General features: G+C 42.8%; 1 pseudogene; it reads left to right on the top strand.

Moving 5' to 3' along the window:
* The first annotated feature begins 4,739 nt into the window (after positions 1 to 4,739).
* The window catches only part of LOC112721974 (phosphoribosylaminoimidazole-succinocarboxamide synthase, chloroplastic-like), a 63,582-nt pseudogene continuing 49,587 nt past the window's right edge, over positions 4,740 to 18,734 (top strand).

Raw genomic sequence — 18,734 nt, 5'->3', positions numbered from 1 at the left:
GACGGGTCACTCAAAAACTTTTTTGTATCAAGATGGGGTGGTTCCCCCCATAAATCTTCAAGAACAATTACAAAAGCCCGTTCAACCTCGTCAAGCATCTCCCAGGTATAACGAGACACTCTCATATCCTTTTGCCATTCTAGAGGGAAAGCAGGCTCGTCATTCTCATCAAGAAAAAAGGGGCGGACCCCCTCAACAGCGCGGACTCTAAAGAAATAATTCTTAAAATCCTTAAAAGATTCATCATACATGGCAAAAACTTTATGCCCCTGGGCAGACCTGAAAGAAACCCAGGAAGCCTTCTTTTTGGAAGAAGCTCCAGGCTTGGCAGAAAAAAAAAGATAGAGGAAAAGAGTCTGAGAAGGTGTTACGCCTAACTCTTGGCAAAGCAGCTGAAAGATCTTGATAAAACCCCAGGAATTCGGATGAAGCTGGGATGGGGCAATGTTACACGACCACAACAAGTCGGTCTCGATAGCAGTAAAGGGAAAAGTAATATCCAACTAGCTAAAGAAATATTCATAGGCGTAGAAGAAGGGACGCTTTCCCTCGACCAAAGTAGGAAAACTAACCCTCTCGTCAGAGTCGGGCGCTACAAGCTCATAATCCCTCTCTCGGGCACCGCCACCACAAACCCTATGACGTTTCCTCAGCTCTACACAAAACTCAGCATCCACCACAGAGACACACATTAAGACAAGGGAGTCCAGCCAATCGGACATCCCCTCGGGAACTTTAGAAGACATCTCTACAATGTTATTGCGAGAAGACATGGCCAAACGAGTCCTACAAATAAGAAAAGAAGATTGGATTACTAAAAAACATCCTAGACGAAATCAGAATAACTCAGCCAACATAATCTAGTATAGTACAAGCAACAAAGGAAACCCTTGGACCCATACCAAAAAGATCAAGGGGCATCCTTTGGAGGCAGTCAACAGGACAAGGATTTAGGAAAAACAGGCGTACGTCTCGACACAAGAAAATAACAAACCCTCTCTGGTCTACAACCAAAACAACACCTCGAAGGCCACAAACCACAAATCAAACGCGGCCATCCAAATGAGCTACCTCCCAAACTCACCGTCCCAATCCAAAATAAAAAACGAAAGCAGATAGCAACAAAATGTCCAGAAGAAATAGTCATCAAAGATGCATCCCAAACAAACAAAGAAAATCTTAACAAGTGTCGTTATCTACAAAGATCAGCAGTGAGAAAAGCCACCAAACAGGGCAGAAATCAAGGGACAATCTTTTGAATGGTTAAAGCAAGATACAGCTTTTTCAACCTTGATGTCAGAAGAGGCAGTAGAATGTGCAAAGCCCTAGGAAGCCTCAAACAGAAATACCAGGAGTATGCGTAAAAACGAAAAAGAAAGTCAGATAAAACACATTACAGCGACAAGCAAACACAAGATCATAGAAAGGTTCAAGCTTTTTCGACATGCAGTCAAATATCAAGGACTTACCAGAAAACCAAAAGACAGAGCAAAGTGAAGAAACTATAAATGGAACCAACCTGAAAAAACCGGAGGAGTTGAAGATGGAAAGACGGAATCGCCGGATCGTGGAATGACGCCGCAACGCAAGGAAAGGCAAAATGTAGGCGAGAAACAGAAAGCGAGAGAACGAAGGGAAAAGTTACAAAGAAGGATGAAGGAGAGAAACCATTTCTGATTGCAAAAAAATTCAAAATAAAGCCAAGGGAAACGGGAAAATTAATACCAATTAATGAAGGTATTAAACCCTCGCACGTTCCCAAGAACAAAGTGCTGATATAAAAATGCACACTTTTAGAAGAAAACATTCCACATTCAAAAAGATTCTACAAAGAAAAGAATCGACAAAATGCTCGAGTTCGGCTTCACTAGAGAAAGATCGAAGTCAAACACTCGACCTCAAAGTAGAAGACCGAGCTCAAGCAGGGGCACTGTTCACACCCTGGGTTGAGCTATCCGATCCAGGATGTTCAGTAATAAAGCGACTGATCTCTTCAGGTCAGAATACCCAACCTCTTCTCAAAGAGCTCGGTCAAATCGACGGAAAAGCCCAGTAAGGGGCTCAAACAGAGGAACACGACACAAATCTAAAGGCAGCCCAAGCCTATAGAGATAAAGGGCGGTTCCCTTGAAGATAAGATGACCTCACTCAAAGATAAGATAAGATAAGATAACTAACTTATCTTATCTAAAAAGGTCACTCTACAACTATTATAAATACACTGGAGCACCCAGGTATAACTCATACTCTGATTCTACTAAAAACCTGCTTAATACCCTTGCTAACTTAAGCATCGGAGTCCCTTACAGGTACCCCCCACCCTCCGGTGACAAAGGATCAGCAGTGCAGTCGGTCCAACAAGTCGGATGCAACCGCTCCGGCCGCCACTCACAAGCCAGACATGTCAGCACCGACCAGTACAGAAGATCTCATCCGAGATCGACCTCCTGTTTCAGGTAACCCTCGGAATAGAAACTCTACAAGGAAGAAATCGACGATGCTCGAGCTCGGCTTCTCCAGAGAAAGATTGAAGTCCTAAAACTAAGGACTCGACTTCAAAAGGAAGACCACACTCGAGCAGGGGCACTGTTCATACCCTGGGTCGAGATGTTCGACCCGGGATGATTGACGACAAGCCAACCGACCTCTTCAGGTCAGGAACATCTGACCTCTTCTCCAAGAGCTCGGCCAAATCACTATAGAGGCCCAAAAAGGCCCAAACAGAGGAACACGACCCAAATCTAAAGGCAGCCCAGGCCTATAGAGATAAGGGCGGTTCCCTTGAAGATAAGATGACTTTACTCAAAAGATAAGATAAGATAAGATAAGATAACTATCTTATCTCCAATGAAGTTGCTCCGCACCATTATAAATACACTGGAGCACCCAGGTATAACTCATACTCTGATTCTACTAAAAACCTGCTTAATACCCTTGCTAACTTAAACATCGGAGTCCCTTGCAGGTACCACCACCCTCCGGTGACAAAGGATTAGCATCACCACCAGTCCAACAAATCAGACGCGATAGCTCCAGCCACCACTTACAAGTCAGACACGTCAGCGCCGATTAGCACAGAAGATCTCGTTCGAGATTGACCTACAGTTTCAGGTAACCCTCAGAACAAATTGTCTTTGGCATCCTGGGGTCTTATATTCTACATCACTGGGCACTGTTACCATCTTGAGAACCTCTGATTCTCACACCATATCTTTGTTGTGTTTTTCAGAAGCAGGTCACAACTCACCTCGGTGAGTTGCTTTGGATGGTGACAGAAGTGGAGGATCTTGGATTCTTTTGGAGTCTTTTTGGTTTATCTTGTTTATACACCTCTCTTTTATATTTTGTCTTTGCTTAGAGGCTTGTTTTAGGAGAGAAAAACTTGTATAAGCTGTTTTCACTGTATGGTTCTGTATACCTGTATATGGCTAGCCGGCTTAAACTCCGCGAGTCGAGGCTAGTTTCCTATGATATTATATACTTATATTTTTTTGTATCTTATCTGTTTCTTGTGCCTTAAGCTAGTAGTTTCCTTAGTACGTTTTGCGCTTTTCAAATCCAAAATTTAAGCTATATCCTTCATCGGGCTTCTAGATTATACTATTCTTTCTATATATATAATATGTATGAGTTTAGAACTGTCGCAATCTCTGATTAACCTTTGCTTTACGATGCGAGGTAAAGCTTAGGCTAATTAGGGTGTTACACAGTGCGATGAGTGAATCCATGTTTATGGCTGCTACGTTTAACCCTCCTAAAACCCCTTTCAAAATCAACCTCACACCCACTCTTCCACCTCCCCCAACCTCCTGCGCGCTCACTTTCAAACCAAACAACAACTTCCCACACTCTCCGCCGCCGCACAACCACAACAACAAGAACACGCCGCCCTGCTCGACACTCTTCTCAATAGCACACGCAAGAACCAAGTGCTCCAATCCATCAGAACCACCTCCCCCTTTAACTGCCTCTCCGAAACAAATCTTCACCATACGGTTCCTGCCAACACCTCCAAAACCAGGGGAAAGGTGCATATTTCCTTCTTTAATCCCTCTCTAATTTATCTACTCATTAATACAAATGAATGGAAGTCGAGATTTCTAGTAAAATTGCAACAGTAATATAAAAGCAGAAAACATTGTACTAAAAAAATCATTTGAAAAATTGATGAATTTGGTTACTTGTGGTCATATGACAGAGTGCATTTGATAGAGTCCTTGCCTCAATTCCCTTCAAGGGACAGGTTTTGTGTTCTTATTCTCTATCCTTGTTCTCTATATGAACTGTTTACTTGGTGCTTAACCAGACAAGCTTGTGATGATTTGAGAGAACCCAGTATATAACTGCTAATGTCGTTGTGTCCACTCCTGATCCTAATGTTACCATAGCAAAGAAATGTTATGTTTTTCCTGTTGAGTTTGTTGGTGAGTGTTTTGTTAATTGGTATTTCGGATTAGTGCTTGCATCCACATTTTATCAAATGATTTCAATGGTTATGAATTGGCATATATATTTGGTATAGGTTGTGGAGGAGGAGTTAGTTTGCTGGAAATCATAGCTTGAAAAGTACGATAAAAATAGAATATATTTTTTCGGAGTAACTGGGATAAAAGTAAATATTGCAGTTATCATTAAGTGCTCTAAGTTTATTCATGCTACCCAAACTTCAACATGCTATGCTCATTCTTTATTCATATTGTTCTCAATATTATCAAAATATTTTCTTTACAAAAGCAGAGATGAGGATTCTAGAAACTGTTTGTTGCCACCTTATTACTGCTGTAGCTAAAGGGTTTATGACCGAAAGTACTATACTTCATTATGGACAGTCTACAATAAAGGCATCTGGAACTATTGTGGCAATGCCCTCCCGGATGGTGAGGTCCTTATATTTTTTGTTTTGCATTCTTACAATTGTTTGTCTCTTTATTTAATAGGCTATAATGTTATATAACACATCCCAGTTTTGGTAAAAAACCAAAAGCTGGCTGATGAGGTATTATTCCTTGTACTCTCATCTGCATCTATCTTTTTAATACAATTAAAGTTACAGTAAAAGACTAGATTTAGATACCCAAGGAATGAATAGACAGATCAAATAATGTTGCAGGAATAAGAAACAATAGGCAAATCTATCTTATTATGCTGTTTTTTTCTTTTTTTTTTAAGGCAGCGTCAATGTTTTTCTTCTTCAGGTGGATAATATTATTTTCTTAAGAGCCTAGTTCATATCATACCGTACAGTTGCTTCTTGATACTAGCGAGGATATGATTAATGGTGGATAATGTTTTTACTATTTTTTTTATAGTTTTCTTTTATCTAGCTTTCTCAATTCTTTTTATGATCAATTTCCCTTGTAGATTATAGAAAGGGAATTAATGATAAGAGTTGATTATGAGGAAGTCAACAAAAAAGTTTTAAGTCTATTTAAATACGGTAAGGTAATTAAGCATTTTATATGTCATTTATAAATTTTGTGAAATGAAAAAAGTAATGATATGCCTTCTCAATGTATCCCAAGACGATAACAACACACTCTCAGTGTATGTGCTATCTGTTATTTGGATTATAGAGATGAATAGATGGTGTAGACTTATTTTTTAGAATTGTCGGTCTGTTGCACTGGATCACTTCTAGTTAAATGAAAATCTCAAACTTGTCCTTGTATTCTTTTCAATAATGCCTTACTGGAACAAAAGTATAAATACCTGTGATGAGTAGGAAACTTATCATTATTATTGTTGTGATGCAATTTGACTCTTTGACATTGGCTTGCTTTGATGAAATTCGAATTTCTCGCGTGTGGCTTCAGAACATGGCTTTATATTGGTTGACACAAAGTATGAATTTGGGAAGGCAGATGACGGTTCAATTATGTTGATTGATGAGGTTTATTAGAATCCTTGATGTTTATTAGATTCTGTTCATACCCTGGGTCGAGCTGTCCGACCCGGGATGTTTAGCGACAAGGCAACCGACCTCTTCAGGTCAAACTATCCGACCTCTTCTCAAAGAGCTCGGCCAAATTGCCAGGAAAGCCCAATAAAGGGCCCAAATAGAGGAACATGACCCCAATCCAAAGGCAGCCCGAGCCTACAAAGATAAGGGCGGTTCCCTTAAAGATAAGATGACCTCACTCAAAGATAAGATAAGATAAGATAACTAACTTATCTTATCTAAAAGGTCACTCCACACCATTATAAATACACTAGAGCATCCAGGTATAACTCATACTCTGATTCTATAAAAAACCTGCTAATACCCTTGCTAACTTAAGCATCGGAGTCCCTTGCAGGTACCCCCACCCTCCGGTGATGAAGGATCAGTAGTGCAGCCAGTCCCACAAGTCGGACACGACAGCTCTGGCCGCCATCCACCAGCCGGACACGTCATCTCTGACCAGTACAGAAGATCTCGTCCGAGATCGACCTATAGTTTCAGGTAACCCTCGGAACATTGGCGCCGTTGCCGGGGACCTGGAAGTCATCCCACCACCATGGCGGACGACCATGACAACGATCATGACTCGGATCTAGAAGATAGAACGCCGCACAAAAACACGGACTCTACACCAAAAGATACCCCACAACCTAACAAAGATAAAAATTCGCCAAACACGGAAGCCATGGAGGCACTTCAAAATCGCCTAAAATAACTCGAAAAAGAGGTGGAGCATCAACGAGAAGCTGAGAGAGACCTACAAAGGGAAGTTAAGCGACGCCGCGAGTTAGAAGACAAATTCCTAAAACTCGAAGTAGATCTCAAGGCCAAAAATACTCGATCCAAACATGAAGGCAACTCCCGTAAGGACCAAGACCCATTCACCAAAGAGATCATGAGGACCAAAATCCCAAAGGACTTCAAACTTCCCGACATAACTTTATACGATGGCACAGCAGATCCCGGCCATCATCTCAGTAATTTCAGAAGTAGAATATACCTCTCCGACGCGTCAGATGTAGTTCGACAATCTAACAAAGACCGCAATTAAATGGTTCGACAATCTACCCCCTAAGTCTATCTCAAGTTTCGACGACTTAGCCAAGAAGTTTCTGGCCAGACTCTCCATCCAAAAATACAAAGCTAAGCACGCCCCAAGTCTATTGGAATCAAGTAAGGAGATCAGGAAAGTCTCCGCAGCTACATGGAAAGATTCAACAAAGCTTGTCTAGACATACAAAGCCTACCAACAGAGGCCGCCATTATGGGTCTCATCAATGGCTTGCGAGAAGGACCTTTTAGCCAATCTATATCGAAAAAACATCCCACATCTCTGAACAAAGTGCAAGAACGAGCAGAGAAGTACATTAACATGGAGGAGAACTCTCGACTAGGAGAGACCTCAAAATCCGGATTTTCCTACTCCTCCCGAGATAAGGATAAAGAGTCCAAAAAGAAAGAAGATCAACATGGGGAAAAAATTAAAAAATACCACAATTACACCCCTCTTCGGGTGTTCCCTGTGGATGTCTACAGAGAAGTTTTTCATACTGAAAAAATACCCCCGGCTCGACCACTCAAAAGCAAGAAAGGGGGAGAAAATCGGACCGAATATTGTGAATACCATCGACTCCGTGCACATTCCACCAACAAATTCTTTGATTTAAAAAATGTTATAGAAAAACTGGTAAGAGAAGGAAAATTAGATCGGTACCTAGCCAGCCGAGTTGATGAGCAAAGAAAAAGAAGACGGGACGAAGATGTCGGACGAACTGAGCAATCACCTCGTACACCAGAGAGACACGTCCACATGATACACAAAGGATTTGTGGGAGGAGGAATCTCCAAATCATCTCGCAAAAGATATCTTAAAGAAGTATATCATGTCGAGGGAAAAGAGGAAGCACCCGACATCCCCACAATTACTTTTACCAAAGAGGACGCATCTGGTATCATCTCAAGACACGACGATCCCATGCTCATCACTATCATACTGGCAAACGCAAACCTCCACCGTACGCTGGTAGACCAAGGAAGCTCCACCGACATCTTGTTCAAAACTGCCTTCGACAAACTCAGCCTGGAAGAAAAAGAACTCAGAGCATATCCGAACAGCCTGTTCGGACTGGGAGACACTCCAGTTCAGCCACTTGGATACATCTCACTACACACGACCTTCGAAAAAGGAAACCAGTCAAGAATACTCAAGATAGACTACATCGTGGTCGACATGAGTTCAGCCTACAACGCCTTAATAGGTCAGACAACATTAAATCAGCTCGGTGCAGTAGTCTTGTCTCCATATCTATGCATGAAGTTCCCAACATCAGAGGGGATAGCTACAATAAAAGCAGACCAGAAGACGGTGCGCCGCTGTTACAACAAAAGTCTAAACCTCAGAGGCAGAGGAGAAGAATTCCACACCATCGAACTCGGTGAAGTTCAGAGGCGGGAAGAACTCCGCCTGCAACCGGAAGGTGAAGTAAAAAAATGTTCAGATTGGAGACATCCCGGACAAAACAACCAATATCGGTACAATCCTAAAAGGAGACACAAAAGAATCACTCGTATAGTTCTTATGAGATAACGTCGACCTCTTTGCATGGAAGGCTGCAGACATGCCAGGCATAGACCCCAAGTTAATGTGCCACAAGCTAGCAATCTACCCAGGATCTCGGCCAGTACAACAGAGATGTAGAAAGCTTGGACCAGAACGATCCCAAGTTGTGAAGGAGCAAGTACAAGCTCTACTGGAGGCAGGATTTATAAGAGAAGTCAAGTACCCACTATGGCTAGCTAACATCGTCTTGGTGAAGAAATCAAATGAGAAGTGGCGGATGTGCACCGACTACACTGATCTCAACAAAGCCTGCCCAAAAGATCCTTACCCACTCCCAAGTATCGACGCTCTAGTGGATGCCTCCTCCGAATATAAATACCTCTCGTTTATGGACGCATATTCAGGATACAATCAAATCCCAATGTACCCACCCGACCAAGAAAAAACTTCATTCTTAACCCCAAAAGCAAACTACTGCTACATCGTCATGCCTTTTGGACTTAAAAATGCAGGAGCTACTTACCAGAGGTTAATGAATAAGGTCTTTATGGATTACATCGGAAAAATCATGGAAGTCTATGTGGAAAATATGTTAATAAAGACACAAAGTAAAGAGATGTTATTGTCCGACCTCACCCAAGTATTCGACACTATAAGAAGGCATGGCATGCGACTTAATCCTGCAAAATGCACCTTCGCAGTAGAAGTTGGCAAATTCTTGGGTTTTATGCTCACATAAAGAGGAATCGAGGCAAATCCGGATAAATGCCAGGCCATACTCGATATGAAGAGCCCAACTTGCGTCAAAGAGGTACAACAGCTCAATGGAAGATTGGCAGCCTTGTCCAGATTTCTAGCGGGATCAGCGATAAGATCTCTCCCCTTCTATGCTACTCTAAGGAAGGGAAAGAGGTTTGAATGGACAACAGAGTGCGAACAGACCTTCCAAGATTTCAAAAAATTCTTGGGACAACCTCCTATCCTAACTCGGCCACGGGAAGGAGAACCCCTTGTATTATACCTCGCAGTAGGAAGTCGGGCAGTGGCCTCAGTATTGGTCCGAGAAAATGACAGTGGGCAACAACCCGTATACTTCATCAGCAAGGCACTACAAGGATCCGAGCTGAACTACCAAAAAATAGAAAAATTCGCCTATGCTTTCATCTTAACATCTCGACGACTTCGCCCATATTTCCAAGCCCACACTATTAGGGTTCAGACCAACCAACCCATGAAAGGAATTTTACAGAAAACAGACTTAGCAGGCAGAATCTTGTAATGGGCAATCGAGTTGTCCGAATTCGACCTTCAATACGAAGCTCGGACAGCCATCAAATCGCAATATCTGGCCGACTTCATTGCAGAATTTACAGACACCCCGAAAATCCCTACAGAATGGAATCTCTATGTAGACGGTTCCTCAAATAAAACTGGAAGCGGTGCGAGTGTGATAATTGAAAGCGACCAGGGAACCCAAATCGAACTTTCCCTCAAATTTGGGTTCCCTGCCTCAAACAACCAAGCTGAATATGAGGCGCTACTAGCTGGTTTGAAGCTGGCTAGGGAGGTTGGAGCTCAAAAGCTTATCATCTTCAGCGATTCACAAGTAGTCACTTCACAAATAGCAGGGAGCTACCAAGCCAAGGATCCCACCATGAAAAAGTACTTGGACAAAACCAGGGAACAGCTCGCACAACTCGGGGAATACGAGGTCCACCACATACCCCGAGAACAGAACGCCAGAGCTGATGCACTCTCAAAACTAGCCAGCACCAAACCAGGGGGCAACAATAGAAGCCTTATCCAAGAAATGCTGCAGAACCCGTCAATCTCGGATGAAGAAAAAGTCCTAGCCATAACAGGTCTGGATCAAGGATGGATGACTCCCATAATTAACTACCTCAAAACAGAAACACTCCCCACAGATGAAAAGGAGGCAAAGAGGTTAAAAGGGAGGCACAGTACTACACTATCATAAACAATACTCTATACAAAAGAGGAATTTCAATACCATTGTTAAAATGTGTACCGACTTCCAACACAAAGGAAGTTTTAGAAGAAGTACACAGTGGCATCTGTGGCAATCATCTCGGAGCACAGACACTTACCAAAAAAGTACTCCGAGCCAGATTTTATTGGCCAACTCTACAAAAAGAAGCCACAGAGTTCGTAAAGACGTGTCCACCAAGTCAGAAACATGCCAGCTTTCACATCGCCCCGCCAGAGGAGCTCATCAGCGTAACCTCACCTTGGCCATTCACAAAATGGGGACTCGACCTTCTCGGACCTTTCCCTCAGGGATCAGGACAAGTCAAATTCCTCATAGTAGGGGTAGACTACTTCACAAAATGGATCGAGGCAGAACCTCTAGTAAAGCCACTGCTCAAAGAAGTCAAAAATTCCTATATAGAAATATTATCACAAGGTTCGGGTTCCATACTCCATCACCACAGACAATGGTACCCAATTCACAGATGCAGGCTTCAGAAAGTTAGTGGCCGACTTAAACATAAAACACCAATTCACTTCCGTAGAACATCCCCAAGCCAATGGACAAGCTGAAGCTGCCAACAAAGTCATATTGGCTGCGCTAAAATGGATATTACAGGACGCAAAGGGAGCCTGGGTGGAAGAGCTCCCACAAGTCCTATGCGCATACCAAACAACGCCACATTCTACCACAAAGGAATCACCCTTCCGATTAGCGTATGGAATGGAGGCAATGATCCCAGTGGAGATTGAAGAAGGGTCGCCCAGAGTAATCCACTATAATGAAGAAGCCAACTCCCAACTTCAAAGGAAAGAACTCGACCTACTTCCAGAAATCCAAGAAAGAGCTCGGATCAGGGAAGAGGCATTGAAACGTCGAATGGCTTCGAGATACAATCAAAAGGTAGTACCGCAAAGTTTTGCCGAGAACGACCTCATCCTAATCCGAAATGATATCGGAACAACTCGACCTGGAGAAGGAAAGCTGGCAACAAATTGGAATGGACCCTACCGAGTCATAGAAGTACTTGGAAAGGGCTACTACAGACTGTCCAAACTCGAAGGGCGAGAGCTCCCTAGGTCATGGCACGCCTGCAACCTAAGAAGGTATTATAGTTAGGGGTGATAAAGGATCTTAGGATAAGGCGCACTCTTTTTCCTGAAAAGGTTTTTTAATGAGGTGCCAAGCCAAGACCTACAAATTGCCCGACTTAGAAAAAAACTCCCACATGTATATATCTGCATTTTCTTTTGAATAAAAATTGTTTAGATTTTCTACAAATTCTCAAGACGCATTAAACTGAAATGCTAAAAATTCATCGCCCGATTATAAAGCTACAGATCGGTAGAAAGTGAAAATCAAATTCACTGCACGATCACGATAAAGACCAACAAAGATGAAAACCAAATTCATCAAAAGGTCGACCAAACGGGGGTTAAACCCAATTTCTACAAAATCAGCAAAGATGAAAACAGAATAATGCAAGTTATCGAAAGTGATCCATAGAAAGGACCTGACGAGGTCTTAATAAAATGGATTGCTAAAAAATAACTTAAAGACTGGCCGACGTAAAAGAAGTCGGACCAGTCACAATAACCAAAGTTATAAAAAGTAAATCCCTGGAAAGAGGTCTGGCCAGCCCTATAAAAGAGGATTACTAAAATAACTTAGAAGGGCCGACCTGTTGAAGTCGGCCCAGAACATAAAGTTATAAAAGTAATCCCTGAAAGAGACATGAACAAGGTCCAAAAAAGAGGATTACTAAAATAACTTAGAAGGGCCCGACTGGATGAAGTCGGCCCAGAACAAGGTCCAAAAAAGAGGATTACTAAAATAACTTAGAAGGGCCCGACCGGATGAAGTCGGCCCAGAACATAAAGTTATAAAAGTAATCCCTGAAAGAGACCTGAACAAGGTCCAAAAAAGAGGATTACTAAAATAATTTTGAAGGGCCCGACCGGATGAAGTCGGCCCAGAACATAAAGTTATAAAATAATCCCTGAAAAAGACCTGAACAAGGTCCAAAAAAGAGGATTACTAAAATAACTTAGAAGGGCCCGACCGGATGAAGTCGGCCCAGAACATAAAGTTATAAAAGTAATCCCTGAAAGAGACCTGAACAAGGTCCAAAAAAGAGGATTACTAAAATAACTAAGAAGGGCCCGACCGGATGAAGTCGCCCAGAACATAAAGTTATAAAAGTAATCCCTGAAAGAGACCTGAACAAGGTCCAAAAAAAAGGAATACTAAAATAACTTAGAAAGGCCCGACATGATGAAGTCGGCCCAGAACATAAAGTTATAAAAAGAAATTCCTAACAGAGACCTAACAAAGGTCCACACAAAACGGATTACTAGAAATAACTTCAGGCCGAAGTGAGGAAGTCGACATACAAGTTGGACTCAAACATCCACAACCCCAAAAGAATCGAGCCACAAGTATGAAAATACAAAGGCAATCTAAAGAGGTCGGACAATAAGACTCCAACACTCCCAAACAGACGCAGACAGATGCAGACAAACATGTTATGAAAAAGCACAAGTTATAATAATAACAAACTCAAGAGGCTATCAAAAGTCAGCCCCAAGAGCTTGAGAAACCACTTTGTTTTTCAAAATAAAGTTGCTAAACAAGCAACTAAGAGAGTATCAAAAAGTCAGAGCTACCAATTACAAAATATAAAAGGTTCAAAACCACAAGCCGGGCTATTTACACAAACATCCAGAATAATCATTGAGGATCTGAAGGCTTCTCAGCAGCATCAACACGGGGTGAAGGAGGGCGAGTCTGAAGAGGCACCGCATCCACTGTCCCACCATCCCAGTTCAAGATTTGGCAATCAGGGTCATCATCATCAGGGTCATCAGGGACAATCTTATCGTCCTTCACAACATTGTCCAAGCTGAAGAGAGTAAGGTCGAGCTCGGGTGTAAGAACCCGAACCTGCTCCTTCAGGTTTTCATAAGCAGCATTTACGCTGCCTACAAGGTGACCCTAGAGCTCAGCATAATCAGCTCGGGCAGACTCCAGATCATCCCTGAGACGCATCATTTCTCTATAGGTCGTGACATAACTCTCCTTGTGCCTCAACGCCGTGTCTTCAGCCAACTTCACAGAGCCGCCAAGGCAACAGAACTAGTCTTCTCACCCTCCAACTCCTTCTCTAGCTTGGTCACCTTCACCTCGAGCTCCTCCTTCAAACCCTTCATCCGATCGAACTCCAACTTGGCCTCCTCCATAAAGGCCTTTGTAGCATGAAGGGGAAGATATTGGGCAGTCTGATATAAGGCCGCCCCCATGTGTGCCATCTTGATTTTGCTTCGAGTAATAAAATCCAGATGGCGAAGAAGAGTTACATCGTCAGTAAGGACGATACCATAAGGACCGATTTGCTGGTCCACAAACTCGACAGCATCGAAATCAGGGGCATCAAGGTTAAAAGGCTCGGCTGTTTTTTGCTTTTTTGGAGGAGGAGCGCCGGTAAGAGAAGAGTTAGCAGCAGAAGACTGAGGAGGATCAACTAAACGAGTTGGAGGGGTAGGGATTATTCTTCCCGGCCCTGAAGCAACTGAGACCGGTTTCTTAGGAAGAACCTGGGAAGATCCCTCGCCAGCAGCCTTGGACGAAGCAAGCTGAGCTGCGGTAGCCTTCTTGGCCTTCTTAAAGGCCTTCATGGAATTGAAGTCTTGGCCATCTCTGAAACAAACAGAAGACCAACAAAGCCAAGTTACAAATCAGAAAAGAAGACAAATTAGAAAAGAAGTAAAAACAGATAGAAGAAAGAAGTCGACCACTACCCAGCTTGGTTCGGAGAAGCGAGGGGTCCCCTAGAAACCTCTTAGTGTCAAGATAAGGAGGTTGCCCCCAATTCTCCTCAATACACTCACAAAGGCCTGCTCGACCTCATCCAAATCTCCCACGAATACCTCGACACAACAACATTCTTTTGCCACTCTAAAAGAAAGGTAGGTTCATCATTCTCATCCAGAAAAAAGGGCTGAGCTCCTTCAATAGCTCGGACCTTGAAAAAGTAGTTCTTAAAATCACAGAAAGATTCGTTGTACATGGAAAAAACTTTCTTTCCCTGAGAAGCTCGGAAAGAAACCCAGGCGGCCTTCTTCTTAACCACCCCAGGTTTTGTTAAAACAAAAAGGTAAAAGAAGAGGGATTGGGAAGGATGGACACCTAGCTCACGACACAGCAATTGAAAGATCTTTATAAAGCCCCAGGAGTTGGGGTGGAGTTGGGATGGAGCTACATTACAAGACCATAACAGGTTGGTCTCAAAAGGAGTGAAATGAAGAGTAATATTCATCTGACTAAAAAAGAAGTCATACGCATAGAAAAGGGGACGGTCTCCAACGACCCGAGTAGAAAAGCAAACTCTCTCTTCAGAAGTAGGAGATACAAGCTCATAATTCTTTTCATCACTACTATTACTACAAACCCTGTGAAACTTCCTAAGCTGCTCACAAAATTCAGAATCAACCAGCGAAATACACAGAAGAACCATAGGATCCACCCAGTCGGCCATGCCATCAGGGACTTGGGAGGATGTCTCGACAATATTTTTACGAGAAGACATGAGGTAACTAGTCCTACAAACAAGAAAAGAAAATGGATTACTAAAAAAACATCTCAGACGAAATCAGAACAGATCAGACAAGCATGACACAAGGCAATACAAGCAACAAAAGGAAACCCCAGGACCCACACTAAAGATCCAGGGGCATCCTTTGGAGGCAAGTTATGGAACAAAGACTCAGGAAAACCTACAAGTCTACATATCTACACATCCTAACAGGAAGATAACACTCTGAAAAGAAAGCCACGAGCTACAAATCAAATAAAGTCATCAAAATAACTACCTCCTGTTCCGAGGGTTACCTGAAACTGTAGGTCGACCTCGGACGAGATCTTCTGTACTGGTCAGAGATGACGTGTCTGGCTGGTGGGTGGCGGCCAGAGCGGTCGTGTCCGACTTGTTGGACTGGCTGCACTGCTGATCCTTTGTCACTAGAGAGTGGTGGTACCTGCAAGGGACTCCGATGCTTAAGTTAGCAAGGGTATTAAGCAAGTTTTTTAGTAGAATCAGAGTATGAGTTATACCTGGGTGCTCCAGTGTATTTATAATGGTGTAGAGTGACCTTCTTAGATAAGATAAGTTAGTTATCTTATCTTATCTTATCTTTGAGTGAGGTCATCTTATCTTCAAGGGAACCGCCCTTATCTCTATAGGCTTGGGCTGCCTTTGGATTTGGGTCGTGGTCCTCCATTTGGACCCTTTTTGGGCTTTCCTGGTGATTTGGCCGATCTCTTTGAGAAGAAGTTAGATTGTCCTGACCTGAAGAGGTCGGTCGTCTTGTCGGTAGAACATCCCGGGTCGGACAGCTCGACCCAGGGTATGAACAGTGCCCCTGCTCGAGCTCATTCTTTCTTTTTGGAGGTCGAGTCTTAGTTTTAGGACTTTGATCCTTCTCTGGTGAAGCCAAACTCGAGCATTTTGTCGACTTCTTCTTTGTAGAGTCTTCTTCTTTTTTGAATGTGGAATGTTTTTCCTTTTCGTTTTTTTAAAAATGCGCGCTTTTGCATTAGCGCTCTAGCCTTGGGAATGTGCGAGGGTTTAATACCCTCATTAATTGGTTTTTAATGCTCCCTTTCTCTTGACCCTTTTATTTTGAATTTTACACAAAAAACGGTTTTCCTTTTCTCTGTAACTTCCCCTCCTTTTTCTCTCTGTCTTCTTGTTTCGCGTTTCCTTTGCGACGTTGTTGGTGCTTTCTTTGTTCTAAAAGGTGATTCCAGATTCTATCTTCTGTTTTCAACTTCTTTGAAGCTTTCTTCTTTTTCCAGGTTGGTTCTACTTTCTGCTTCTTTACTTCTTTCGTCGCTTTGCCTTCGGTTCTTTGGTAAAGCTTTGATTTTTCGTCTGAATGCATGCTGGAAAGTTTGAATCTTTTCGCGTTGTTATGCTCAATTGTTTGCTATGATGCATGTTTCTGGCATTTCTCATGATGATTGAGGTTTTTTAGGGCTTTGCATGTTTTGCTGCCTTTTTATTTGATTTTGTAGCTTTCCGGGGTAATGGCTTCATTTGATTCTTTTGAAAAAATGTTGCGTCTTTGATGTCCTTCGCTTGGCGTGTTTTGTTGTTTGCTTTCTGATTGAGCTGCTATTTTTGTTGCTCCTTTTTTACTTTGTTTTGACTTTATCTCTTTTTTCTCGGGATGTTGCCTTTTGAAAAAGGGTTTTTCTTTGCTGAGAGTTTTGTTGGGATGTTAGTTTTGTAAATTTTTCTGAGTCTTTACTTTGTTACTTCCTCCAAAGGATGCCCCTGGACCTTTTCTTGGGGTTTTCCTTTTATTTGTTTGTATGATTGAGTCATGCTCTGCTATGAGTTGATTTTGACTTTGCCCGAGATATTTTGGTTAGTAATCTATTTTCTTCTTTCTTACTGTAGGATTAGTTGACCTCATGTCTTCTCGCAAAAATATTGTTGAGACATCTTCCCAAGTCCCTGAGGGCATGGCTGATTGGGTGGATTCTATGGTTCTTCTGTGTGTTTCGTTGGTTGACTCCGAGTTTTGTCAGCAGCTTAGGAAATTTCATAGGATTTGTAGTAATGGTAGTGATAAAAAGAATTATGAGCTTGTATATCCCAATTCTGAAGAAAGGGTTTGTTTCTCTACCCGAATTGTTGGAGAACGTCCCTTTTTCTATGCATACGACTTCTTTTTAGTCAAATGAATATTACTCTTCCTTTTACCCCCTTTGAGACCAACCTATTGTGGTTTTGTAATGTAGCTCCATCCCAGCTTCACCCCAACTCCTGGGGTTTTATAAAAAATTTTCAGTTGTTGTGTCACGAACTAGGTATCCCTGCTTCGCAATCCCTCTTCTTTTATCTCTTTGTTTTGACAAAGCCTGGGGTGGTTAAGAAGAAGGCCGCCTGGGTTTCTTTAGAGCTTCCCAGGGAAAGAAGGTTTTTTCCATGTTTGATGAATCTTTTCGCGACTTTAAGAATTACTTTTTCAGGGTCCGAACTGTTGAAGGAGCTCGACCCCTTTTTTCTGGATGAGAATGACGAGCCTGCCTTTCTTTTGGAATGGCAAAAGAATGTAGTGGTGTCTAAATATACGTGGGAGATGTTAGATGAGGCTGAGCAGGCCTTTGTGACTGTGCTGGAAGAAAACTGGGGGCAGCCTCCCCATCTTGATACGAAGAAATTCTTAGGAAATCCCTCTCTCCTCCGAGCAGAGCTGGGTAGTGGTTGATTTCTCTTTTGTTTTTTGCTTATTTTGTCGAGTTTATTTCTTTTTCTCTTAATTTGTAATAATATTTGTGTTTTTTCCAGAGATGGTGAAAAATAATGAATCTATGAAGGCCTTTAAGAAGGCAAGGAAAGCTACTGCAGCTCAGAACATCTCGGCCAAGATGGCCGGGGAGGGGTCCTCTCAGGTTCAATCGAAGCCATCCATACCGAGCTCTCCTGGACCGAGGAGGATGATCCCTACTCCTCGGGTTCGTTTGGTTGATCCTCCACAGGCTTCTGTCGCTACCTCTGGCGCTCCTCCACCGAAAAAGCAAAAAACAGCTAAGCTCTTTAACCTTGATGCCCCTGACTTCGATGCTGTCGAGTTTTTGGACCAGCAAATCGGTCCTCATGGTACCCTTCCTACTGATGATGTTTCTCTTCTTCGCCATCTGGATTTTATTACTCGAAGCAGCATCAAGATGGCACACATGGGGGTGGCCTTATATCGGACTGCCCAAGATCTTCCCCTTCATGCTACAAAGGCCTTTATGGAGGAGGCCAAGTTGGAGTTCGATCAGATGAAGGGTTTGAAGGAGGAGCTCGAGGTGAAGGTGACCAAGTTAGAGAAAGAGTTGCAGGGTGAAAAGGCTAGTTTTGTTGCCTTGGCGGCTTTTGTGAAGTTGGCTGAAGACACAGCGTTGAGGCACAAGGAGAGTTATGTCACGACCTATAAAGAGATGATGCGTCTCAGGGATGATTTGGAGTCTGCCCGGGCTGATTATGCCAAACTCCAGGGTCACCTTGTAGGCAGCATAACTGCTGCTTATGAGAACCTGAAGGAGCAGGTTCTGGTTCTTGCACCCGAGCTTGACCTTACTCTCTTCAGTTTGGACAACGTTGTGAAGGACGGTAAGATTGTCCCTGATGACCTTGATGATGATGATGATGTCAACCCTCCTTCAGTGCCTACCATCAAAGCCTTTGTTGT

This window comes from Arachis hypogaea, chromosome 11 (assembly GCF_003086295.3).
Source record: "Arachis hypogaea cultivar Tifrunner chromosome 11, arahy.Tifrunner.gnm2.J5K5, whole genome shotgun sequence".
NCBI classification, from domain to species: domain Eukaryota; kingdom Viridiplantae; phylum Streptophyta; class Magnoliopsida; order Fabales; family Fabaceae; genus Arachis; species Arachis hypogaea.
Note: the sequence above shows the minus strand (reverse complement) of the source record. Positions and strands in the feature narration are given on the sequence as shown.